At 43.9% G+C, this 26,148-nt stretch overlaps 1 protein-coding gene across 1 annotated transcript in view; it reads right to left on the bottom strand.

Moving 5' to 3' along the window:
- Nucleotides 1–22,749, bottom strand: part of LOC146856577 (uncharacterized) — a 61,023-nt gene extending 38,274 nt beyond the window's left edge. Inside the window, exon 1 of the mRNA XM_085650746.1 lies at nt 22,617–22,749. The gene's annotated coding sequence lies outside the window, so the exon portion shown is untranslated. The remainder of the gene's footprint in view (nt 1–22,616) is intronic.
- Nucleotides 22,750–26,148: the final 3,399 nt, after the last annotated feature.

Raw genomic sequence — 26,148 nt, 5'->3', positions numbered from 1 at the left:
AGGTGAAACGGGGCACCCCTGCCGAGGCCCGCGATTTATACTAAAGGGCAGAGATTTCTTCCCACCAATACTAATACAGGAGAAAGGGGCAGCATAGAGTGCTTTTAAGGCTGTAACCATTTTAAGGCCGAAGCCTTTTCGAATGAGAAGATCCCAGAGATATGGCCAAGCCACCCTGTCGAATGCCTTTTCGGCATCCAACAGGGTGATACCCAAATCTATGCTTGAGGCGTGGGCCCAGTCCATCAAAGCAATCACTCGTCTGACATGATCAGAGGTATCTCTATTAGGAATAAACCCATGCTGGAAGTGCGAGACTATTGTAGAGATAACCCCCGAAAGACGTGTTGCTAATATTTTAGAATAAATTTTACTATCGGCATTTAAAAGAGATATAGGTCTATAAGAGGATGGTTGTAGGGGTGGTTTCTCCTTTTTAAGGAAAGCCATAATGATTGATTCGCTCCAAGAGGGGGGTATAAACCCTTTCTGTGCTTCCGAGCATGTTAAGAATAGTGCCTGCTTTAACACATGTCTAAACATTTTATAGAATTCAAGAGGAATTCTATCCGGTCCCATGGCCTTACCTGCAGGTAGAGAGAGAATGGCTGCTTCTATCTCCTCCCAGGTTATATCTTTATCTAGTAAAGCTTTCTGCATTGGTGACAGCCTGGAAAAATCATTATTGACAAGAAAGTTTGAAAGTGAATCCGGTGAATACGCGATCACCTCCTCCGTATACAAATTTTTATAAAACAGACGAAACACCTCCAGTATTTTGTCTGGCTGCTCGTACACCTGACCAGATTCATCCTGTATTTTATTTATAGTATTTAGACTTGCTTTTTGCCGAATTTTCTTTGCCAAAATATGTCCAGACCGCTCGCCCATCTCATATACCTGTGTATTGAAAACAGCAAGTTGTTCTGCGAGTTTTGAAGCAAAATTTTCATACAACCGAGACTTAGATATAGCTAAAGTGGCATTAATTTTCTCGATATCTAAGGAGTTCTTAATGGCATCAACTAGTGCTACCTCACAATCCTGTATATCATTATAATAAGTTGTTAACTTACGCTGGTATTCTCTTTGCTTATTAATTGAATAAGATAGAGTTTCTCCTCTCACCCCTGTTTGAAGGCATCCCATACCATCTGAACAGTCGTTGAGCCCATATTAAGTTCAAAAAAATCCTTAATCCATCTTTCCATATGTGCAATGTAAGATGAATCTACTAACAACCTCCGTTCAAATGACCACGTAGTTACTTTGCCAGATAATATAGAGTCTATTTTAAACTCTGTTACTATGGGATTATGGTCCGATATTATTTTTGGAAATATCTCATACTTACAGTTGGATATTAATATAGAGGATATGAAAAAATAATCCAAACGGACAAATTTTTTGTGGGGTGCCGAGAAGAAAGTATATCCCGGAAGAGTATTTCTTTTAACAAAGCCTACATCCCGAAGACTAAATTCGGAAGCCAAACCGTGTAATGCTTTAAAGATCTTCCTTTTTGAGCCTGTATAAACTTAATTCATGAATAATATCAAAATCAGGTTCCAAATGAATATTTAGGTCCCCACAAAAAAGAAGAGTGGAAGGCCAGTCAGCAAGTCTGTATTTGGGCCATACATGGAGCAAAGAGTCCAAGAGGTACACTCTATTAAAATTTCGGCTATTACCTAACGACCATATTGGTCGGTCTTGATTCGTTTCAGGACAGCCTGATTTCTTCTACTAAGGATAGCTACCCCTTTGGTAGTAGTACCTTGATTGGTGCAGCCGAGTACATGCATGCCCAGGTCAGCCAACCAAGCTCTATTGTCCCATTTAAGGTGAGTTTCCTGTATGCAGAGAAAATCTAGTCTCATACTCTGAATTATTTGTGCACATATACCGCGTTTCTTTTTATTATTAAGGCCGCAGACATTCCAAGAACATACCCTGATACTAGTCATCACGACAAATTAATATCTCTAAACAATAGATTGCCATTTCACATATGGTATAGATTGAGTACTGAAAAAATTGAACCATCAAAAAATAGAGATAGATACAGACATAGACCAGAAAGTCTTACAAAATCATGATCGCAATAATTCTTAAAATAACTAAAGCTGTCCTTGCTTGCCCCCCCACACAACACCCCAATCACCCACCACCCTCTGGAACCCCACCCCCCACCCCTCCCAGCACCCACCCACAAGGGGCATAGGGACTGACCAGTCCCTAAAATAATGATGTAAAGAAAAGCTAGATGTAGCTCACCGCATGATTCCATCTACCTTGGGTATCTCAAAAAAAAAAAAAAAAAAAAAAACAAAAAGGGGAGAAAATGAGGATGGTCTATATATCACCTGAAATACGATCCTACAAGAGTAAGAGAGAAGAAAGAGAAGAAAAAAAAAAAAAGAATAGGAGGAAAGACTTGCTTCCCTATCCATCTCATTACGTCGACCACCCTTCTAATTCTACTTAACCCTTGTATCCTTTCACATATCTACCCATTTCATCTAAAAAACAAAACATACGTAAAATACGTGATACCCATAATAATCATAATACCATAATGCCCCTAATAAGCCAGATAATTGACTGTTATGATGAAGACTTTATAATAACATCAAAGTGAATGTAGGCAGTCTTTAGCAGTTTTCTCGGTAGTCAAAAAATATATTTTCTCCTTATTGACCACTTTAAGCTTTGAAGGGTTAAGTAAGAAGGCCTGGGCACCCTTGGCTTGAAAAAGGGGAATTAATTGACGTAACTGCCAGCGTAGTTGAACTGTGGCATGGCAGTAATCTGGTCGAACAAAAAAATCCAAATTTTTCCCCTTACGTTTTCGATCTGGACGAGCCAGATTATATAAAGCCTCCCGTGCCAAAAAATTGTTAAGAGTTATTAGAATGGCTCTAGGCATCACTTTTGAGGCATCCCTAGCCTTCCTCTGCGAAAAAGGGAACCTATGTGCTCTTTGTATCTCAACTTCCCACTGCCACTGAGAAAGTTCAGGAAATGCTTCTACAAAGAGATCGACTACAAACTGACGCACATTTGCCCCTTCGCTGGATTCAGGAATTCCGAGAATTCGCAAATTGTTGCGCCGAGACCTATTTTCCAAATCGGTCAATTTCCAGTTAATGTCATCCTTCAATGTGTCGAAAGTAGAAAGTTGAGATTTCTGTTCTACTATGACGTCCTCAATTGCCGAAATTCTTCCTTCCGCTTCCAGATGTTTCGTTGCAAGTTTTCACCACTCTCCTAAAGTTATTCTGAAGACGTCGGACTGCGCCTTGTATCCGCAAATTCTCGGTTTTAGACTCCTCTCGATGTTGAAGCATGAGCTGGTATAGCATATTAAGTGTAACCTCTGGTGGGTTAGTTTGATCGACCATGGCTCCCGCTGAAGATATTGCCAGATCTTGAGGAGCAGGAGAGGGAAACTTTGATGTTGAAGTTACTGGAGCCCTGCGTACTGTGTTCTCTCCCTCATCCCACTCCCTTCTATCTGACAAGGGGGTTTCGTTGCGGTCCTCCTCTTCCATGGATGAATCCTGATCCTCATCCTGGAGTGAGAGAATCAAGCTAGTATCATCTCCCCACTCCTGCACCTCTGTATCAATGCTCCCTAACTCCAATGCGTTAGAGAGGTCAGACATTGAGTAGAAATTGCCTGCTGAGTCAACAGATTCGATATCTTGATTAGCTTCTGTAATTGGAAGATCATCTGAGACAGCGGATACGGGGTCCAGCAGCACATCAGGAGGTACTGAAGAGGTGACAGGCGGGACCTCACTTAGGTCCAGACGTTCGCTCCTCAAACTATCCCCCGACAGGGCCTCCAGTAAAGAAGCCGACGGAGTCTCCCCTTTTTGTTCAGGGGCTTCGATATTAATGTTACTGTTATCGCTTGACTTAACAGGTGGGTCAGATCTGTTAAGTACAGTGGTGAGAGAGGCAGTCTTAACAAGAGAGGGGCGCAGGGACTGCACCAAGGTCACATCTTTTACTATTTTGAACATACCTGGAATTTTCGGGGAGGCGCCAGAACTACAAGCCCCAGAATGCACCACTGCAGCAGCACTTTGCTTTGGAGTATCCCGCCGGTGTGGTGCGAGCAGAGATCGTCGTCCGTTATGGTGGACGTCAGTTAAGCCTTCATCCGCATTGTCTCCACACGTGTAAGGTACTGAAGACTCTGGGGGAGTGACGGGGGATGCCGCTCGTTCCACAGCAGCGGTAGGAGCATCCGACTTGGCCGCAAGGATATCTTTCTCAGAGGCTGTTTTCTCAACTACAGCAGGAGTAGTGCGCGTCTTCAGTTTTGGTTTTGGCTTCTTCGTGGCAGTAGAGCATTTCGGCGGCATTGTGTGAAGAAACGCCGTCTCGAAGTTGTGTAGCAGAGTAGCGTCCGGAGCGACTGAGACACTGAGTGCAGTCCGCGCTGGAAGAGGAGAGGTGAGAGACGTCCTTCGGCAGTCCACTGAGTAGTTTAGCTGAATGACAATCAGATAACAGCATGTACCGCCTGGAATGTTGAATAGCCGATTTCTGGTATAACTGGAGTGTTTTTCTTACAAATAGCAACGTATGGAAGCCATAAGCGGTGAGCACATCACAGCTGCTCTAACGGACAGAGAGCACGTCCGCCATCTTGCCCCCGTAAATCAATCTTCCCGCTTCCTTCTCACAATCACGTCTCCGCTTCTCTCCAGTACTGATACCCCTCTCATTCTTGTCCCTTGTTTGGAGTGTGCCAATAACGAGAAGCCAAGCTGTTCCAATAAGTACCCCCTTGAACCTTCTACATGTGTCTCCTGTAGGCAAACCAAATCTAACCGAAGTGTTTTAAGTAGAGCAGCAACTCTACCGGATTTTAGATTATATTACTGGGCAGCAGCGCTGCAGTATATGCAGGGGCTGATAGGAGGGGTGGAATAGATCCAAGAGTCACCACAAATTCCACTAAGGTTTACGCAACCATGCTAGGGGGCGAGGCGGAAAACTGCTTTTTAAACTGCATTGAATTTGGGTATTACAAGAGAACAAGGTTCAAGACGGTTAATGCGGCTATCAAAGTATGGAAAGCCTTCATGAAGAATGCTGGTCTGGGAAGACTCAATAGATATATTAAACTATATAGGAACAAGTCTTTCCCGGCTGCAGTCTTCGCAGACTTGACAATGGCGGGAATGGGCTGATAAGGGTATAGTTCAGATTGGCGATGTTATGGATTCTGAGGGGGTGTTGCAGTTTACTGATTTAATAAACAAATTTGGAATAGATAGACGAGGGCTTTTTAAATACCTCCAGGTGAGAAGCTTTTTAAGCAACAAAAAGGGGGGGGTCAGTAGGGTTTGGGACAAACGAAATTCTAGAGAAGATAAAGAGGCAGGGGGACTGCACAATTAGAAGTTTTTATGCAAGTTTGATAAAAGGGAAACCAGATGATCTGGATAAATATAGTAAAAAGTGGGTTGAGAAACTGAGCGGGGAGGAACAATGGTTTCAGGAGTCACTGGAACTGGGTTATACAATTCTCTGCTCTGCTCCTTTACAATCACAACATTATAAGACCCTATATTCATTATACTTCAACCCTGCTAGAATCTCAAAATGGGGAGGTACCGCAGGGACTTCTTGCCCTCGCTGTAACTTGTTTGGAGCAGATATTGTGCATATTTTTGCATCCCGCCCTCAACTGTACACTTTAATAAGAGATATAGAGACATTTATAAATAGATCCCTAGGCATACAAACTACACTCACGCCATTACGGATCCTTTTAGGGATTAGCCCAGAGACTGATATTCCACAGAAGGAATTATGTTGATAGCCATGGCAGTCTACAGATTAACTATAGCTAGAGCCTGGCTGGATAAGAATCCGCCGGGTTGGCAAATATGGTTGGCTAACCTATTGGCAGCATACAATCTCGAAAAGCCCATTTATGAAAGAAAAGGCAAGAGAAGAAGACAGCTTGGGTTAAGAATATGGGAGCCTATCACTAGGTGGAAGGAAGGTTTGACTTATTCCTAGGTAACGGGATAAAGGGTAGGGAATATTATACGTTTAAAATAAGAATCATATGTAAAATCTAGGGTGTGTGTTTGGTTTATTCTCATTATCCATTAACTATGTTTCTTTATCTATGATTAGAAGTCATATTGTGAAGTACTAATGTAATGAAATTTAGTTTCAATGAATAAGTACTGAATGGATACTGCTATGGATTTAACGAACTTTATAAAATGTATGGTGATATGAAATACTATATGTGCAAAACGGAAAATAAAATATATTATAAACAGTGATACCAAACATGATAGGATTTGTTGCAGCCATTTGAGATGGTCATCGCACGATTACGTGGTGCCCCTCTATATAGTATGTGCCTGCTTCACTGACAACCCGGGAGAATGGACTCCGTAGGCTGCAGGGAAGTCGTGCTCATGCCGGGCACCCTCTCACTTAGAACCAAGCACCCACCTTCAGGAAAGGCCTGCTATAGGGGTTGACATTTAGGTTTTAAGTGCAATGATCCTTAGATATAGTAAACCTGTATCTTTAGTAAGTGGTGGATGTACCAACTTACACAAGCTGGAATGGCAGGCCCGTGGTTCCAATTGGAATGGTCTCCCATGGGTAGCATAAAACATGCTTCAGCCCATGGGGGACCTCTAGGTGAACGTATTCCCTGGGTGCATGGGCACCATATACTGGGGACTGACAGGGGTACCCCAGTATCCAATCTGGGATGTACCCAAGTACTGAACCTACCAATTTAGGGAGAAGCCAGATAGACTGGTGTTCTGATTGGCAGGATCCTAGTCAGACTAGTCAAAAACAGCATCGCATCAAGCAGAAAGTTGGGGTAACCATAAGAAGCAGATCCTATTTTCCTACAGTTTCTGACTAAAGTAAGGACCTAGAGAAATGTATTAAAATATCTGGGTTGAAGAAGGATTTGAAAAAGTTGGAAGTAACAGGTGCTTGGAAAGCTATTGGAAATTAGTTTGCTTCAATAGGTTGATGGTTTGGAAGCTTGGGAAGTACATTTTGGGCACCATTTTGAAACTCTTTTCATAATCACTCATAGTGCGATATTCCTATACTTGATTTTAAGAGATATATCAGCGTGCACGAGTTAGACAGGGAGTAGAGAGAGTAGAAGCGAAGTTAGAAGAAGGTCAAAGCAGTTATGATAACATGCCTAGAGGAATCCAGATGAAAGCTGCTCATGACCACTAGGTTTTGATTGGTCTCATCTGATAATGATATGATTGTAATCTATGGTGGCTTGATTGCCATCAGAGGGGGATTGGAGTACCATCATTTTCGCTTCATCGTTTTACGTTTGGCTAGGGTATATATGTATACACACTTACCTTTAGCCTTATGTACTCATGTGATGCAATAATACCAACGCAATATGATGCACTAAAGGTATAAAAGGTGCATTTATTGTGTGTTTCTGACATATGTGTTTGTGCATATTATGTTTTTTTCCTTTTCAGACATCTGGATTGCTGATATTAATCTTCTATAGGTTTAGATTGTAAGGTGGTGCCCTAAAATGCATTTTAAGCAGTGCATTCACCAAGGATTAGTGAGGATGATTCATGTGTGTGTTCAATGCTTTCATTATGAATTGTGACCGTTGTCAGTTTTGGGTAATAAATATATTTGTTTATTGTGCAACATATAAGAGTACAGTATCAATTATTGGATTATATGTAGGTTGCAAATTAATATGCATTTAAAGAAAACTGCTAAGTTAGCACTATGTGGGAAACCAGCAACGACAGGTCTGAAAAAATACAGGAGGAAGGCAAAAAGGTCTGGGATGACCCTGTAAAATGGGCAAAGTACAACATATGCATTTAAAGAACTGCTAAGTTAGCACGATGTGGGGTTTTAGCTTACAGTCAAGACATTTAATACTAGGGGTGGGCGGAATTTGCGGAATTAACCTTCGCAAATTATCGCGAGAATGTTTAAAATTATCGCAAACAAGCAGAAATATCGCGAAGATGCGGAAGTTTTTTTCCGGCATGTTCGCGCGATTTTCTGCATGGTTGCGGGTCGCCAACTTACCCATGTGGCTGCTTGCGGGCGCGGCCATCTTGTTTTGAGTTGTTCTCGCGGTGCATGATCGCGAGAAGAAAGACGTGATCGCGCGACGCATGACGTCACTGCGGGCGCGAACTGTCGCGAGACAGCGCAAATGGCTAAAAACAATACAACATCTCATGGAGAACGCGACCGGATCAAGAAAACTTGTCGGCGAACGCAGGGATTCAGGTAAGGCGATCGCGCGCGCGCGAGAATGTATCATTTTACAGCGCGAGCAAGAAACAAATTATCGCCAAGCTGCGGAAACCGGAATTTTTGACATTTTCGCGCTCTCCGCGGAACGCAAAAATGTCAAAATATCGCAATTTCCGCGAACGGAACGAAATTTTTGCCCAGGCCTATTTAATACCACCATGAAAGTTGTTTTTCTGCACGTTTTCTCCTCTGCTGGTGCGGGCCAAAGTCATTCATTATTTAGTAACAAGCCCACTGTATTGCAGAGATAGTGAGGCGAAGGAGAACTGGCAAGGTGAAATAATTTTAATGAAGAACAAAGGGAGTGTTACCAGTTGGTAGTATGAGACAAAGGAGGAATCCAAGGATGCCTGAAAAGCAGAGACTGGAATATGGGAGAAGTGTTCAAGGTGCCAAGTTCTTTCTTGGGAAGTAGATAAGTACTCTGATGAGTACGAGGTTATCTTTCCTGAATGTTCTTTGTTCATTTTAATTAGCGAACACATCTTGGGTTTGGTCAAATTCCCTTTAGACTTAGAGAGGTACAGACCTCCCTTGTAATCTCGGATTGTGTGGCTTCATGTCAACCCGACTCCTTACCTATAGAACTTTACAGAGTTTGGACACCTTCCTTGATTCAATAGAGTTCCCCTATCCTTAGTTTAGTGTAGGTTTTAGTAGATGTTGTGAATCTTTTCCATTTATGGGGAGAAGGATTGAGACCCTTCGTCTAATCATCAAATCCTATTCATGATCTTTTGCATTGCTGCTACAGAAATTATTATATGCTCCTTGCTGTGGAGGACCAACATTGTGCGTTGCTTTGATCTTCCTTTGATAATCCTGTACTTTCATAGTAAATTCTTGAGACTGATTTATATTAGTCTGGCTTTAAGTTTGTAATAAATCTTCCAACTTCAAGTTACTGACTCAGACATTTATTGTGTGGTCCTAATGATCACACTGTACCTTAAGATTTACATTTTCCTTAACCCCTTTTCCTCTTAGGCTAACAAAAAGGCCTATTGACCAGAGTTGAATCGGAAGGAACAGCCCAGATTTATTTCAGTATTAGGTCACTACTCAAAAAGTTTGTATTCCACTGGTCTAGACAGAACTTTGCACGCGTTTGTGAGCTTTACATTTCAAAGTGCATTTGTATATTTTTAGCTGCAGGGCATTCTTGGGATGAGTTTTAGAAAAAGGCGAATACAAGCTTCCTCCTAGCATACACATTTCTCCACATACTTTAAATAAGCCTATTCTGCACATTGTGTTTGGCATGTGGCCGTGCTATTTACTTCATATACACCACAAATGGGGTTTTCTGTGGGCTGGTCATGGCGTGTCAGACTGGACGACTGCAGAGGCACTGCGTGCGATCTGACCTCTCGTTGGCTGCTCAACATTTTCTGATTGCTCCCATCAATACACCCATTTGAAGTGCATAGATTTTCAGTACATGTCAGTAGGAACACAGTGGCAAAGTAAGAGAGTGTAGGGAGTTGAGGGTTAGCAAGTATTTCCTTCCTTTTTTATTGAATATTGCATTATGGGGGGTTGATTACGTACTTCAGATGTATTTCTATAAAATCTCAAATGAATTTAGAAAACGCATTGCTTGTTACAGCAAATTGGCTGCAGACTGCCTACATTCACGAGACGTGTGGAAGCAAAACATGCTTACAGACCATGGCCTATGTACCCGAGTTGTTGAATGTGCAATTTTTTCAGTAATCCACAGACAGGAGAATTGATTTGTGGTGTCTTCTGCTTCAATTGACTCTAGTCACTACTGTGTTCTGCAGGCACAGCCTCTGTGTAGGGGTGAGGTTCCTCGCAGAAGGGTTGTCTATAGCCAGGAGCATCCATAACAGAGGCACTAAGAGGAGTGAACTACCTGCATCTGGCTATAAACAGCCACATAGACAGTGACCAGGAAGGAGACAAAAGGGTGGCTTTACCTAAAAGACCTTTCTCACTCTGAACAACTGAGACTGAAGCCCCCACCATACACCAAGTGGTGGTGCTACAGGAAGACTAGTCAGGAGCCACTTTTAGCAAAAAGGACCTAATCTTATTTCTATAGGAGCATTGCCTCCTTTGTCCCCACTTCACTGTCTAGGGCTCCTCCCTCCTACATCTCTCCTAATACACTTTCACTGTCAGGAAAAATAACATCACCCCAATCTTCTGCACAGTAACAGGCCGGGGGCTTTATAAATAGAACCCATAGTCCTCTGTCACTCTGCTTCACTTATAAGTGTAATGCATATACTACAATGACCTCATACACAAACACACACAATATACACTTGGATGGGAATAGGTGACCGGGCATAAATAAATCTGACTAGGCATTGGCATGACTCTCTCAGCCAGTGCCACATAACTATTTTTTAGTGTGAGTGAGAGAAAAAGCCTTTAATTGCGGAATAGTGAGGGAAGATTTTTAAACAAGATCTTTTCTTTATTTAGCGCCAACTCCGGTTTGGCAGCATGCTGACCCTGTGCCAAAGTTGGGATATTCCAGAGTAGGTTTAAAAGGACGACTCTAGGCTTGGCACACAACAGGCTAGCGATCATTATTAAACGATGTCTACACTTTAGATTGCATGTTTAAGCTGTCTGACCTGGATATGGTGCACTATGTATAATGTTATTAGAATTGACCTCGATTTACTGCTGCTCAATTCCAATCCTTTCCTATTTTCACAGGGACTCTGTTTTTACCTTCTATTTTCTGCATGCCCTCTATTTCTGAGCATTGTCTCCTCTCATTCTTATGCCTGCCTGCCTTATTCACTTTTATTGTAATTCTGCAATTAGCAGATACTTCATTTTGGAGTTCATATACCGCTCCTCTTTAAATCCCATTACCTATCTCCACCAGCCTATCTGACCATTCATTCATCTGAAACAACATAGCCCCCAGTAACGATCACACCTAAGTACAATTAATATTCTCTATCACAAAGTAACTGGAGTAAATGCATGCAATTTTTTTTTCTTGAGAGAACATGACTAAGCACAAGAACCAGCGGACTAACTGTTAACCTTGGGTTCTGGAGCAGTGTGCTACTCGCCATAATGAGCGGCAGCGCCATAGGGGTTGTAAGCGGTATATAAATACAATAAAATGGGGATCTGTCCATATTAAAGCAGTGGTCGAAGTGGTTGGAAAAAAAGTAGGTGGAGTGTGGGCAGAGAATCAAAGGGCAGGAATAACCCAAGGATTGGTTCAGTGGGCGAAGTCAAAGGTGTGGCCAGAAAAAGGAAATCATTCCAATTTTTAGTATTTGTTTGGCATTTCACCACCCAATTACAGCTTATTAGGGTATTTAATTCAACCAATAGTTACATGTTTTATTTGAGTTACTGATATTAAAATACATTCACAAAGTGGGATACGTTTTCAATCACAAAATGTGCCAAACAGGGCCGGACTGGGAACCAAAACCGGCTCTGGCAAAGTGCTTGGCCGGCACCCCCGGGGCTTGGGGGTGCCGCCGAGCTCTTTGCCAAGGCCGGTTTTGGAACAGGGCCGATTTTGCAGTTCTGCTGCAAAAACGGCCCTGTAACAAAAATGGCCCCCAGGGGACCAAAACCGGCCCCCACCTAGGGCAGCGCACCAGGGGATTGCCCGCTACCCGCTACGGCCAGTCCGGCCCTGGTCCCAATTATGCTTAAAATTGGAAGCACACGCCATTTGTCTCTGAGACATTTAGTTTCTGTCATCGGCACTTCTCCCTTTTTCCACAAGAGCAGTTCAAACACGAATGACAACATATCCTAGTTTGCAAATGTTTTCTATAGAATTGTGGCTCTAAAATATTTGCCACAGAATACATCATCTGCTGCATATTTTGATTAATTTAACCAATAAATTGTTTGTAGCCCAAATGGATCAAAAGTTATTAAAAAATGTGACTTGTGTTTCAGTGCAGAGGACAACCCTTTGCAAAGGTTCACTGATGCTTTCTCACTGCTGAATTTGTATGTAACACTGGTACCAATCAGGCAAACTCCTTGCACAGACTGTTAGCATGTGTAAAAATGTCAAATTAATAAAGTATCAGAATATTCTGCATTACACTGCAGCCTTTTTTTGCAGCATAATTTAGTCAACACTGCAGCATAATTTTGTCCTCCTTTGATGCATAATTCCAGTGGCCCCTATGCAAGCAGCATGTGTTAAAAGTGCTTGTGCATGAAGCAGAGAGACCGTGAAGTTTGTGAACTTAGTTTGGTGTGGATGCAAATCCGCATTGCTGACCACTGGTGAGTTGCAGAAACTACTGCTGAAAAAAGGCCAATGAAGGTACCAATGGGTGATGCCGACTGGCGTCAAGGGCAGTGCCGGATTTAGCGCTGGTGGAGTCCTGTGCGACAATGTTTGTTGGTGGCCCTCAATGACTCCCTCTGCCACAGATTCTCTCATTATCACCCTTTAGCAGTGCCCTTCAAGTCTCCATAACCACACTCTCGCTCAGATGCATTTAATTTGATCCCCAGCACCACTGAAACCAGTGTAGGGTGTCAGAACACTTAGCATCACACACATTATACAGAGACAATCAACCATACGTGTGTAAATCACTGTATAGGAAATTATACATAAGACAAAGGACTACAAGGACTAGGACTCACATGACAACCTTACTAGTAGGCAGTATAGTTTAACAGTGATTAGTCTGAAGAAACACAAACTCTGAATTTAGACTGCAGTACCATGGTTGGGGGTTCTCTTCAATAACCAGAATTGTTTTCAATCCAAATTAACCCCTTGTGCAACATTAGGATAACCAAAGACTGGGGGGACCCCATAACGCTGTAATTTATACTTTGCAGTTTACATGCAGCTCTTAGATGGCAGTTAATAATTCTCTGTTCTATGTTAGGATTTTAACTTATAAACTGCAAGTAACAAAATGATCTCTCTGACAGAAGCAGTAACCCACTGACCTATCTACATTATCTGTACTTTGTGATCTGCATGGTACATGTTCTTTGAAACAGGCACACTAACCCTCTGCGCTACCATTCCACGAGCCAAACCTCCCATCTCTCTCTAGGAAGAACATTAATCACAAGAGTTATCATGACATTTTTATTGTTGCCAAACATTTCTGGAGGCAGCAAGCACTTTAAAAACCATAATATACTGGCAAACATGACGGCCTCACCTGAAGTCACTGCCCTAGAACTGACCTGCTCAAGGGTCCTGTGACCTCAGTGACAAAGTCACTGTTCCTCTAGGGTGTGATGCTTCATAGGTCTGCCCGCAAGAATGGAGGTGAATTTCAGCATGGAATGTAGTGGACAGACCTTCAAGGTTACCCCACAATTGCCACTGCTAGGGTCCACCTGCTGGTGCCAAGACACCAGGCTTCTAAGGTCTTTCGGGGCCTTCTAAGGTCTAGCACAGGAATGTGCTCACTCAGGAGAGTGGTCTGGTGGACTGGTCATGAAGGCTGAACCTGGTTCCCCAGTTCCCGAATTCGGCAGCTCTGGCCATAGTGCCACATCCTCTCCCCCACTGAACACCATTCTGCCCCACTGAGAGAAAGTCGCAATGCTTTCAACTACAACCCAATTGTGCCCCGTTATAAACACCTGAATGCGACTCAATTCAAATTACGCACTAGATAAGATTAATATGCTGCCTGGAAAAAAAAACAGCATCCTGGAAAAAACAAACACTCAAGGGAATGCAAGATTAGGTAAAGCATGTATCCTTGCCAAACGTAAGCAGCTTATTTAAAAAGACCACATCCCTGAACACAGAGCAACTGTACACATTTTGTTTTCCAATCCACCCATCAAGCATGTATTGCACAATACCTCCAGAAATGGTGCACTTCCCCACCTAGGGAAAACAATGTTGTTCAAAGAAAGACGAAAAAACAAAAGTAGCGCTTAATTGGAAAACTCTGTAAAGTGGTGCTAATGTGTTTGGGTGTTAATAAAATCAATCTGGACACTTTGCGAGCACTCTATCTTGCTTTATTTAGTTATTTTTCACATTTTGAAACTTTTGTTTCTCTCTGTCCCAAGGCTGCACTTTGGAATAGAAAAATGTCCCAAAAAGAGGACATTTCCAACAAAAGTGTTTTTCTTTTTTGGAACCATTTCACAGGGAAACAAATAAACGAAATGAGGAAAGAGAGGGTAAGAGCCCTTTCGTGAAGTCACGGTTTTCAGTAAGTGAGGAGGCGCAAGAGTAAGAAGGGGGGGCAGATGCCAGTGGCAGAGCAGCGGAAGTGGACACTGTCCTTGTCTCCTCTGGGCAGGAAGGAAAAGACAGAGTTCTTTTCCTTCTCTAACCACCCGCCCACCCATCCCTGAACAGCTACGAACACCGAGCCTTATCTTTAGGCCTTGGCTATTATTGCCGTCCTGGGACGTGTGTTTAAAAAGACAAGCATTGGCAAAACCAATAGGTCTCACCTTTGGGACCTTATAAGTGTTTAGCTATGCAACAGTTGATGTTGTTGCAGCAAGGATATTGTTCTGGATAATTAAACACTTATAAGGTCCCAAAGGCGAGGCCTATTGGCTATGCCAATGCTTGTTTTTTTTACGAGAATGCAACAAATTCAGTCATTTTTCAACTGGGGAAGGACGAGGTACGCGGTGGAGTTGTGCCACCCCCTGTCACGGAGCTGCCGAAGATCAGCGAATTGATGGTCAGGTCACAGGACGCAAGAGCTTCAACTTGTCGAAGTGAAATAGTAAAAAAAAGTGGCGGGTACATCGCTCGGTATGTGGTGGTTTAAGATTCCCTTCGATACCAGTAAAACAGTCAAAGAAGAAATGGACTACACAAACAAATACACATATAAGTACAGGGTCAATACATAAAACACAGCTTTCTTTTTGTCTCCATCATTTAATCTATCTATTATTTTGAATGCTTGCAAAAAGATAGATGGTAACACCATAGCGTAGAGCTATAGCGGCACAATACAATATTACATGAGAGAAATGGGACAGGTGTGTGGACAGCGAACAGGCAGATGAAGCGATATCGGACTCATATGCAGAAATATTGGGTTACACTACAATGCAGATAAATGGACTGTCACACAGATCAATGGACGTTAGACAAGTAGATACACTTGTAGACAGTCAAACAATTCACTGGAAAGACGGACAAGTATACATGGTAGACAAACATAACTGGGTAGAGGAACGGATAGAAACATGGACAGTTGCATAGACGGGCAAGCAAACAATTAGACGGATAACATAGTAAACAGTCAGACAATTAAACACCCATACAGATAAACATGCAAACAGTGAGATACCCGTCAGATAAACAGACACTTGAGAGGAGAAAGAAAAACAACAAACAAATAAACTACAGACAGGTACATGAAAAGACCGGTAGTTAAAAGACTGAACAAATCGACAGGCAGGATAAACAACAGGAAGATAAAGGGATATACACAAAAGGAGAAGACAGACAGAAAAATGAAATAGGCAAACGTCAGTCAGAAAAACACACATCAGTGAGACGGTAACAGATAAAACGGGTAGACAGGAAGCAGGAGTGATGGACAGATAGAGAGATACGTATATAGAAAGACCCTTCCGTTCCCTCCAGGGGCTGCTGAGGGGTGCAGCGTCACTTGTCTTGGAACTTACAGCTCAGGGCACAGTGCTGCCGCTCACGGGGCAATCTGGTCTCTTTAACAAGTTTGGGTAACTGGTTATTTCCGCACTAGAAAGGTGGAGAAAACTAAAACAGTCTCAAACATACTCGAGACAACTGAAACAGGCCCGCACTGGTCAAATTTACATAGGAAGGAAGTCAGTCACATCAGTACCCGTTCTCTGCAGTCTGTGAACGTGTCAGTGAATGGATAAACACACTTGAACATGGGCCTTGTTAGGAATAACCGACAAAACCAGGACAAGGAAGGCGCTAAAAGACTAAAGATAGCCCAGACGATTGCAGGCGAAATAAAACAGTAAAACACACAAGAAAATATATAAACTAAAGGAGTAGGAAAGCATGTAAAAAGAGTGGAGGCATTGTGCAAAGAGAAAAGAAACAAATTAAAAAGGATGGGTTAAAATCAATAGAGAAAAGATGTCAGGCTGTAAAATTATGAACAACATAATGAAGAGAAGAAAACAATAAATGAATTGCAGATGGGAGAATGGAAACAATCATGGGAAGAATAGCATACTGGAAGAAAATTGAAAGAAGGACATGGTGATTGAAGGGAAAATAAAGGAAGGAAAGGTAGTAGAAAGAAATGAAGCACTCGAGAAATTTATAATGGAAGGTGGTCGGGAAAGAGAAATGGTCTGGAGGTGGAAAGGAGTACAGAGAGAAAAGAATGGGGGAAGGCAAATGAGGAATGAAAGAAAGCAGAAAAGGAAGAAGGAAGGGACAGACTCAAAAAAAGATTCAGAAAAGATGAGAGAAATAGCAAAAGGCATGCAGCTAAAGATTATGAAAAAGGAATATAAAAGACTCAAAGGAAGAAAGGTAAACATAAGATGTAAGATAATGAAACGGAATAACGGAAATACCAAGAACTTCAATCGAATGACGGACGCAAATCAATGAATGGAGAAAATCTAAGAGAAAAACAAACCAAGAAAGGCGAACCAAAGAAGAAAGAGAGTGTACAATTAAGGCAAAGAGAAACAAATAGCTAAGTAAAGAGTGGGAGAATACAATTTAAAAGATGGGATAATAAAGCAACAATAAAGAAAGAACACGAAAAAGGGGAAAAAAAAATTGAATAGAGGGATGATTGAAAAATAAATGAACAAAAAAAAAAGTCATGGAGATATAAAAAACAGAAAGTACTTTCCTTCGAACTCCAGGGTGGGGAGAGAAAGGGCAGCACGCCCAGAGAAGGCTACTAAAGTAATTGGCCTCAACGCCGCGAGAGCCTTATATAAACATGAAGATCTTCAAAAGAGATAGAGGGCGGCAGAGACGCGGGCGGCTCAATGGGAGGCGTTTTATGTGCTCAATAAAAGAGTTCGAAACTGAGCGCCCCACAGAGGGGGGGGAAGAGGAGAGAGAGAGCAAGAGAGGGGGGGGGGGAAAAGAGAGCGCGCAAGAGAGGGGGGAGGGAGAGAGCGCGCAAGAGAGGGGGGAGGGAGAGAGCGCGCAAGAGAGGGGGGAGGGAGAGAGCACGCAAGAAAGGGGGGAGGGAGAGAGCATGCAAGAAAGGGGGGGGGAGAGAGAGAGCACGCGCAAGAGAGGGGGGAGAGAGAGAGCGTGCGCAAGAGAGGGGGGAGAGAGAGAGCGCGCGCAAGAGAGGGGGGAGAGAGAGAGCGCGCGCGCAAGAGAGGGGGGAGAGAGAGAGCGCGCGCAAGAGAGGGGGGAGAGAGAGAGCGCGCGCAAGAGAGGGGGGAGAGAGAGAGCGCGCGCAAGAGAGGGGGGGAGAGAGAGAGCGCGCGCAAGAGAGGGGGGGAGAGAGAGAGCGCGCAAGAGAGGGGGGAGAGAGAGAGCGCGCGCAAGAGAGGGGGGGAGAGAGAGAGCGCGCAAGAGAGGGGGGAGAGAGAGAGCGCGCAAGAGAGGGGGGAGAGAGAGAGCGCGCAAGAGAGGGGGGAGAGAGAGAGCGCGCAAGAGAGGGGGGAGAGAGAGCGCGCGCAAGAGAGGGGGGAGAGAGAGAGAGCGCGCAAGAGAGGGGGGAGAGAGAGAGCGCGCGCAAGAGAGGGGGGAGAGAGAGAGCGCGCGCAAGAGAGGGGGGAGAGAAAGAGCGCGCGCAAGAGAGGGGGGAGAGAAAGAGCGCGCGCAAGAGAGGGGGGGAGAGAGAGAGCGCGCGCAAGAGAGGGGGAGAGAGAGAGCGAGAGAGACAGTGGTGCGTGCGCAGACTGCTCATTTTAAAGCACTACACTTGTGCTTGTGGTGCGCCCCAGCTCGCTCCCGCAAGGTGGATGTTGCCACAAGCACGAGTGTGTGCTTGAAAATGAACAGAGCGACGGCTAAAGGCCCTCCTATGCAGCGCATGCACGCTGCGTAGGCCAAACCTAAAAAAGGAGGGGAACTGAATCTATTGCATTAAAGATAGGGGCACACCGTGCCGTGCTCTGCCGATCCTGCACACTTCAACCACTGTATTGAAGTGACATCAAACAGGGAACTGCATATCTTTCAAACTCTGCAGTAAAGAAGAATCACTTTTTGCAGGTCAACCCGCAGGGCGCCTCTCCTTTGCAGGGATGCAAAAGTACCCCGCCTCTCTGCAGTGACATCAAACAGAGGGGCTATTGCAGTGCGAGCCCCCATCACCCCACTGCCAACTAGGGGCTACATCACATTTGGGGCGGAAATTACAAATGCTGCATACTTCCATAATTTCAGGATGATGAATTACCATCTCAATTTTCACGTGGGGCTCTGTTCCCTGAGAAGTAGGGAATTACTCTAGGAATCGGGAATACTTCACAGAGTTATAGTAGTAAAAGAGCACGTTCAATCCATTCCCCATCCAGAAATTCCAGTTGCTTTTTGCAGGTGAGAGGTAAGAGGGCGCTGTGGGGATACTCAGAGACGTTGTAAGGCATGGGCAAAGTGGGCTCTGGCCCAGCCCCATTCCCCCCGCCCTTTCAGCATTTTTTTTTTTTTTTACTTTATTTATTTATTTAACTTTTTATGAGAAGCACCAAACATAAAGCGCACAATTGTTACAGGCGTATGTATGCACCCTCTAGAAGTGTTTACATCCTTCACAAATGTGTCCTGATCAGTGCAGATCAATACATTGTTAACACTCATATGTGAACATTATACCGAAGAATGGCAATAAAGCGGAATGTACATCATGTCTTCAACGATAACAGGTATCCACATTACAAGTTTCAGTATACAGCAGATATCTAAACTTTCAACAGTTTACCAGGGCCAAATGTGATCATGGCTCAGTTGTAAACCCGTTCTCATGAAGTCTGGAAGGTATGATGAAGTGCATATTCCTCCCAAAGCTTTTGTGGCCTTAAACATAATTACCATCATTGCCTCTGTCCCACATTTTCAACTGTTGTGTCTACTGGATGACATAGTAGGTAGATTTTCAAAGGATCCCAAATATCTTTGGGACGTGATGTCATAGGGAGCAGTTCCACATAATTAATAAGCTGTTCTTGACAGAATATTAAATCTTTGATCCAGCCTTTGAACTTGGGAGTCCTTCCTCGCCCCCATCTACATGCGATCTTGCGTTTGGCCATCATTAGCGCCAGGGCCATATAGACAAACCCTCCTGCAGATACGAGTTCAGTGTATACCAGTAACGCCAGTATTGGAGACATTGCCAATGTCAATGATGTCATCTGTTCCAGAGCGTCAAAGATCTGTCGCCATGCCCCGGTGATCTTTAGTAATTCTTAGAAAGATGGTTTTAAATACCGCTTTCCTTTCATTTATTTTTAATGTGAGTGATGTGTGAGTTTATTACAGATATTTTGCTGGGGAAATGTTGGGTTGATGTTTCATGCAATGTCCATGAAAAGGGATCTTTTAGATCAAACTAGGACATCACATTTGAGAAATGAGAGGGTGTCACAGAGGTTATTTGCAGTAATGTTAGTGAGCTGCTGTTGTGTTATCCCTGAATATTAAATAAATTTGGAATTTGGAGGAGTGTGCCTGTGCACTGTCAGTGACTTAGCCAAAGGGGGCACCAAAGAGCTGAAACTGGATCAAAAATTCGAAGCTGTTCCAAACAGGGGCCCCAAAATTGGTTTGGTCCAGGGCCCCCCAAATCCTCAAAATGTCCCTGGGATACGTGTTTTCATATCATTTGTAATCTCAACCCGGCTGGTGGCTCCTGTTTCCTGCCCCATAGGGATACTGGGCCAATTGTTCTTGGTCCTAAGAGGTGACCCTATATCACTGCTTTTCCGCCCCACCTTTAGCATATCTCTTTGGGTAGGGAGTGCACATCTGATGGTCCATATTCAGAGACTTCGAACGTACATGGCATTAATATGTGGCGAGTTGTGTTCTTACATTACTCCTTGCGGAAGAATCCAGACACAAGAAATCGCCTTTGCAGCAGCAATGTCAGGTGTCTCCTTTTTGTTTTAAGAAAAAGAGTGTGTCAAGAATTCACTGATACAAGGAATTCAGACAACCTACCCAGGGCAACCATCGGTGAAGAAAATATGATATTCTTGCTGTGAAAGTCATCTGTGATTTTAAGCAGCCCTGGCGTTTTAGTACTGATGGATAAAAGCCAGGATACACGTATGGTATTATATGGGACGTGCAGCTACTTAGCAGTCAGTCAGGTGTCTTTACAGGTATGTCTTATTACCCCATTCTGGCCCTGTGTCTATGTGACCACACTGCCTAGTCTGGGACTTGTAGTTCTGAATTTATACTGGGCAGAAAAGAAAAACTACAGGACCCAGAGTGCAAATAAATACATAAATAAATAAATCAGTAAAGGAGAATAATTTTTCTTAGCTTCTCATATGAAACCGAAGCAAACAGCCTTTGTCAGGCATTGTGAAAAAAATGCGAATTCAATATATTGTGCTTACATGAAGCATAGAGGTCAAGTGGGGCCATTTTGTGTGTGCGATCAGGTCCACGGATCTAAGGGGCATATCAACAAGGGCTTTATCTCTGCTTTTTTGGCTTTAAAAGCCAAAAAAGCAGAGATAAAACTAGCACCCTATCAACAACAGGGTGCTAACACGCAAATTTGCATGTTAGCACCCTTTTACTCTACGCTTCCCCTTGCATCTCTAATGAGATGCAAAGGGGGCGTTCCAGAGTAAAATAATATGAGAAATGTCGCTAAGCGACATTTCTCCTATTATCAAGAATGTCGCTAACCCTGTTAGAGACAAAAAAAGCTGCGCTAACCGCGGTTAACGCTGCTTTTTTACGTCTGCTAATTTTCAGACTTAGCCATGATATCCTATGGAAGGAGGATATCATGGCTAAGTTTGCCTGTCCCTATCAACAAGGTAACGTGTGATTATCGCTGGGTTTCCAGCGATAATCTCACGTTAGCCTGTTAGCGTGTAGATTTTTATCGCTATTGAGATAAGCGTTGCTAATAGCACGCTATCTCAGCGATAAAAATTCACGCTAGCCGGCGATAATTATCCTCACGCTAAGAGCGCTGAGCGATAATTATCGCCGGTTGTTGTTGATATGCCCCCTTTGTTTATTCAGAAGCACTATGCAGACTCGATGTATGCGGTTTATTGGTGAATTATACAAGATACCACAGAGCGCCTACAAAGCAAGGATGGCTGAAGGGATTACACCGGACATGAGGTCAACTGGCAGCAACGAGATCGTTCGGTGTCAGTAGAAGTGCCAGGGGATGTCGAGGTTCAACAAAAACTCCAACACCCGAACTTTCATCAGACAGTTAAAGCAAGCTTTGCACTGGAGCATGGTTAAAGTGCAACACAGAATCACTGCGAACCTTTGGGGGGATATTATCAAGCCAGGCGATAAAATTATCGTCGCTTTAGCGGCAGAAAACTGCCGCTAAAACGGAGATAATGGGCTTGAGAATATGCTCTATGGAATTCCAATTGAAGCCCATGTTAGATGTCCTTCACATTTAACATGGGTTTCAATTGGAATTCCACAGAGCATATTATCAAGCCCATTATCGCCGTTTTAGCGGCAGTTTTCTGCCACTAAATCGGCGATAATTTTATCACCTGGTTTGTTAATATGCCCCTTTGAGATTACAAGTAGTCTCGCCTCAGGCGTTATCATGTATATCACATGTATTCCTTGGATACTTCGTGAGATATACGGAGTAGCGTGCAACTCGCCGAAAAAGCGCTTCGATGCCTCGTCAGGGGTAGTAAGCGCTATATAAATGCAATTACACAATACTCAGAAACGTTACACTAAATATCACATTGAGACCTCTAGTGTAGAAAAATCGTTCGATGCAGGCAGGATACACTTATTTCGCGTGTTTTAGTCGAATTGATCCAAGACTATAGGTCCCAGAGTGCATTTGGTTCTCGAATGAAAGCGCGGGACTGCTAGTATGGTATTAATATGCACACAGGCCCTTGGTATCATTTTTGTGAGGACAACCAGTATCACCCTATTTCAAGGACGCAATGCGCTAATCCCAAGTGGAAATTAAAAATCTTCATAAACGAGCGCCAAATGTTTCAATGGCCCAGTGTTAACGCAGAGTCCGCGATGTCTGTGCTACACGTCACTGCTGCGCAAGAAGAGAGTTGAAAGTGGCTCAATAGCATAGAGTGTTAAATACGCAGCCTCAATTCACAATTATGAAATAAAAGGAGAACTCTAAAGTGAAACTCACCTCGCCCTGTGGACTGAACACCTTATTCTTAGCAAGTGATTTCGCAGAGGCGCGAACTCGAGGAATTAAAAGTTGCTGCAAAAGCGTTCTAACCTTTTTTTTTTTTTTTTTTAGAATTCTACCAATGGCCGCAGCTGATATAATGGGACCTCCTGACCTGCTACAAGGTGGTGGTGATTAAACGCCCCTGGGCGGGGAGAGGGGCTGGTTTGAGCAGGCGTTTGAACATTTTCTAGCCTAGGGCAGGGTTCTGGAAGACTGGAGTAGAGTAGTTTTAACTCACTCCTTCCACTGCGACGCTAAGATCTCGCAATCATTTTATTGCGATGGAATTTCACAAGCTGACATAAACTTGCAGATGGTGTCCTGCTAGGCGCTTGCAAATGTATGTTCTGTCCTTGCAGAGCAATACAGTCAGTTGAGAGTGGTTCAAATTAGCATTTTGTGGAAGGCTTTAATTTACAGTGACCAGACATCCCGGATTTCACAGGACAGTCCCTGTTTTCAGAGGAATGTTCTGGTGATATCCATAATTTTAAATACATGTCACGGTTTTTAGGACAAAGCTCCAATTATCATGAAGGCTCCAAGTTTTCAGTTTTTACAGATTTTTACTGATAAATACAGACAGAAACCAATGTGTTTCCCGTTTGCATATATTTTTAAAAGTGGGAAAATAATGAAAATTGTGTTTCTTGTGAGAGAGTCTCCACGCTGTCTTTCATGAACCCCAAGCAAAACCTGAACAGATAGACAGCATAGGGAGTAAAAAATAGGATTAGATATCCTTAAATACAGATATATGTTAACATATATTTGTAGTATATTGCTAATATGTACCTGTGGGTGTAGTTTTATGTTATATATGGCTTGTTTATTTGCTAAAACGGGACAGGCATCCGCATATAAGGGCATGTGTAAGAGTTAAATAAATGTAGAAATATACCATTTTGCGACTCCATCTATTCTCAAAACATAAAATAAAGATGGATAAATACCAATAAGATGGCCAGAAAATAAATATGGATAAATTCAGAGAGAAATGTTAAACCCTGGAACCCTAATTATCATGCAAAGAAGAATTTAAAGTTATTCGTGTTAAATAAGTGATATGTTCCACGCAGGGCAGGGTGACCTCGGCTACATTCATGCTGCAGCAGAGCAACAGATGGGAAACAAAGGGCAGAAGTGGGTCAGGGTGGAGGATATATATATATCCTACTGCAGTCTCCAGTAGGTAGGTATAGTTAGGACCAAAGTTTCCATAGGAAAAGCGTTTTTTGTTTTACCAATAACTTTGGCGGCACTTGACGAATCTTCTTGACATTTTCAAAAGGCTTCCTCTTTTTGGTTCAGCTGCTGTGTTGAAAGTTTCGGGCTGATCCATCAAGGGGCGAACGAGGAAAAAGAGAGGTCCATGTTATGTCTACGGGTCTTTTCATTTTTTTTTTACATTACTACAGCCGAACTGCTGAATGGAATTATGCCAAATTTGGCATAAAGTGTGCTTTTAATAATTTGGTGAAAATCTATTCAGTAGTTTTTGGATATTTAAGTTTAAAACATTTAGATATCTGGGGACGCGAGTCCTTGCAGTGGACTAGCAGATCCCACTAAAATTTGATTGGCTGCTAGCCCGCAACCAGGAGGTGTTGGCAGTGATCTTGGGACTCCGCTTGATGTCTAGTCCCAGAAAAAAAGTAAAAAATAATGAAAGGGAGGCAGGGTAGGAATACCCTGACACAGCAGATATGGTGGGGGGTTCCACAGGGACCCTGCCTGGGTTTAAAAGCTTTTTTTGATTTAATTTTCCCATTAACTCGCAAGAGGATCTGCAGCACAATAAAAATAAAAAAGAGACTTGTGGGCCCCCAAGTGTCTTTTAAAAAAAAGTCCCAGGGTAGGCTAAAAATAAAGAAGGGGGTGCACCTGCCCCCCTCCTAGGGTTCAGTTAAACCTGGGGACCGCCACTTCCCCGGGGTTTTCCTATCATATTATGCGGGGGGTGCCTACACAGCAACCCCATGCCCGGGGGACCACTACCTCCCCGGGGCTTGCTTCTTTAAAAAATGGACAGCTCTTGGACCCCCTCCCAGCCCCAAGGACGTCCACCTCCTAGGGCTTTTAAAGGGAAAAATTGTGGGGTTTATGTGGACCCCCCTCAGCCCCAGGGGTTGCCACCTCCCTGGGGCTTTAACTGTTATTAGTGGGGGGTGCATGGACCACCCCAGGCCTGGACCACCACCTCGCCTTCGCCTAGATTAAATGCGGGGGGCCATGTGGCCCCTCGCAGCCCCGCAGACGTCACCTCCCTGGGACTAAATTAAATATTATTGTGTGGGGGGCTTCTAATCCACATGCAGCCCCCTCCGCGGGGCAAGTCTTTAGATTAAATACGGGCAGCCCCCTTAATGGAGACTTACATGGCCCTTAGGACTGTCATGCCCCAGGACTGACTCCAGCAATGTCCCAGGGTGGCTACCCCAGCACACTGAAGTTTCCTATGGCTCGGTGAGAGCACCGCTTCAGCCAAGCCACAGCAAACCTACTCCGCTTTCATCAAGCAAGAGCAGAAAATGCTCTTGCTTTCTGAAAGCAGAGCATGTCTGTTTCCCTGCTCACTTGACAGTGAGCAGGGAAACAGACACATTGCTTTGAGTTCTAGGGAGCTGCATGTCAGCAGCTCTCTGGGTGTCAAAGCAATGCCTGCTCACCCAGAGGCGTGAATCCTTCAGGCTCCCCCTGCGGTCCCATTGGTGAGTGGGTGCCCTGTAGGCACCCACTTTAAATGGGCAGGCCCGCGGATGGGGTCTCCGGAGCCCAATGCAGCCTGGTGAGGGGAGCCGTGCAGCCCCCCTCCCCCATCTGTAGAAGTCAGGGCCCCGTGGATGGGATTGCTGGGGATGGAACCGGCCAGGAAGGGGAGCCATATTGCCCCACCCTCTTTTAAAAAAAATTAAATAAAAAAGGGTCAGGCCTGGGGGATAGGGCCCCTGGGGCTGAAAATGGCCAGGGGAGGGGGAGCCACACAGCCCCACTCCCTTAATTAAAAAAAAAATTGGTAAAAAAAGACCTACAGAAAGCTGCCAGATGTCACGCCGCCTTTACCACCACTCTGCAAATGTACCTCCTGGCGCATTTGTGGTTGGGGGATGAAGTCCCCTTAGATGGTGAGGGTCCTTGGGGTCCAGGACCCCCTTCTGTTACCTCTAGTAAGTCTCACACAGCAGGATTTCTGGGAGGACTTGTAGGCCACAGCCTCTTTCTCCACAACTTTCCAAACATGCCTGCTGGCACTCTGCTGGTTGGGGAATGAATTTCACTTTACTCCTGAGGGCTCCAACCAGTAGTGTTCCAGGAGGTGTGTTTGCAATGTGGTGGATAAAGAGGGCATGGCCTCTGATGACCTGTCAGCAATCCAGCTGTGTGGGTCTAACTGGGGGTAACTGGAGGGGTAGTTGGCCCCAAGGACCTGCAAGAGCCAAGGGGACTTCATCCTCCAACTAGTAGTTCGTCTGAGGCGTATTCACAG

The sequence above is a fragment of the Triturus cristatus genome, chromosome 4_1, assembly GCF_964204655.1.
Source record: "Triturus cristatus chromosome 4_1, aTriCri1.1, whole genome shotgun sequence".
Classification (NCBI taxonomy): Eukaryota; Metazoa; Chordata; class Amphibia; order Caudata; family Salamandridae; genus Triturus; species Triturus cristatus.
The sequence above is the reverse complement of the archived record's forward strand: the minus strand, read 5'-3'. Positions and strand labels throughout refer to the sequence as shown.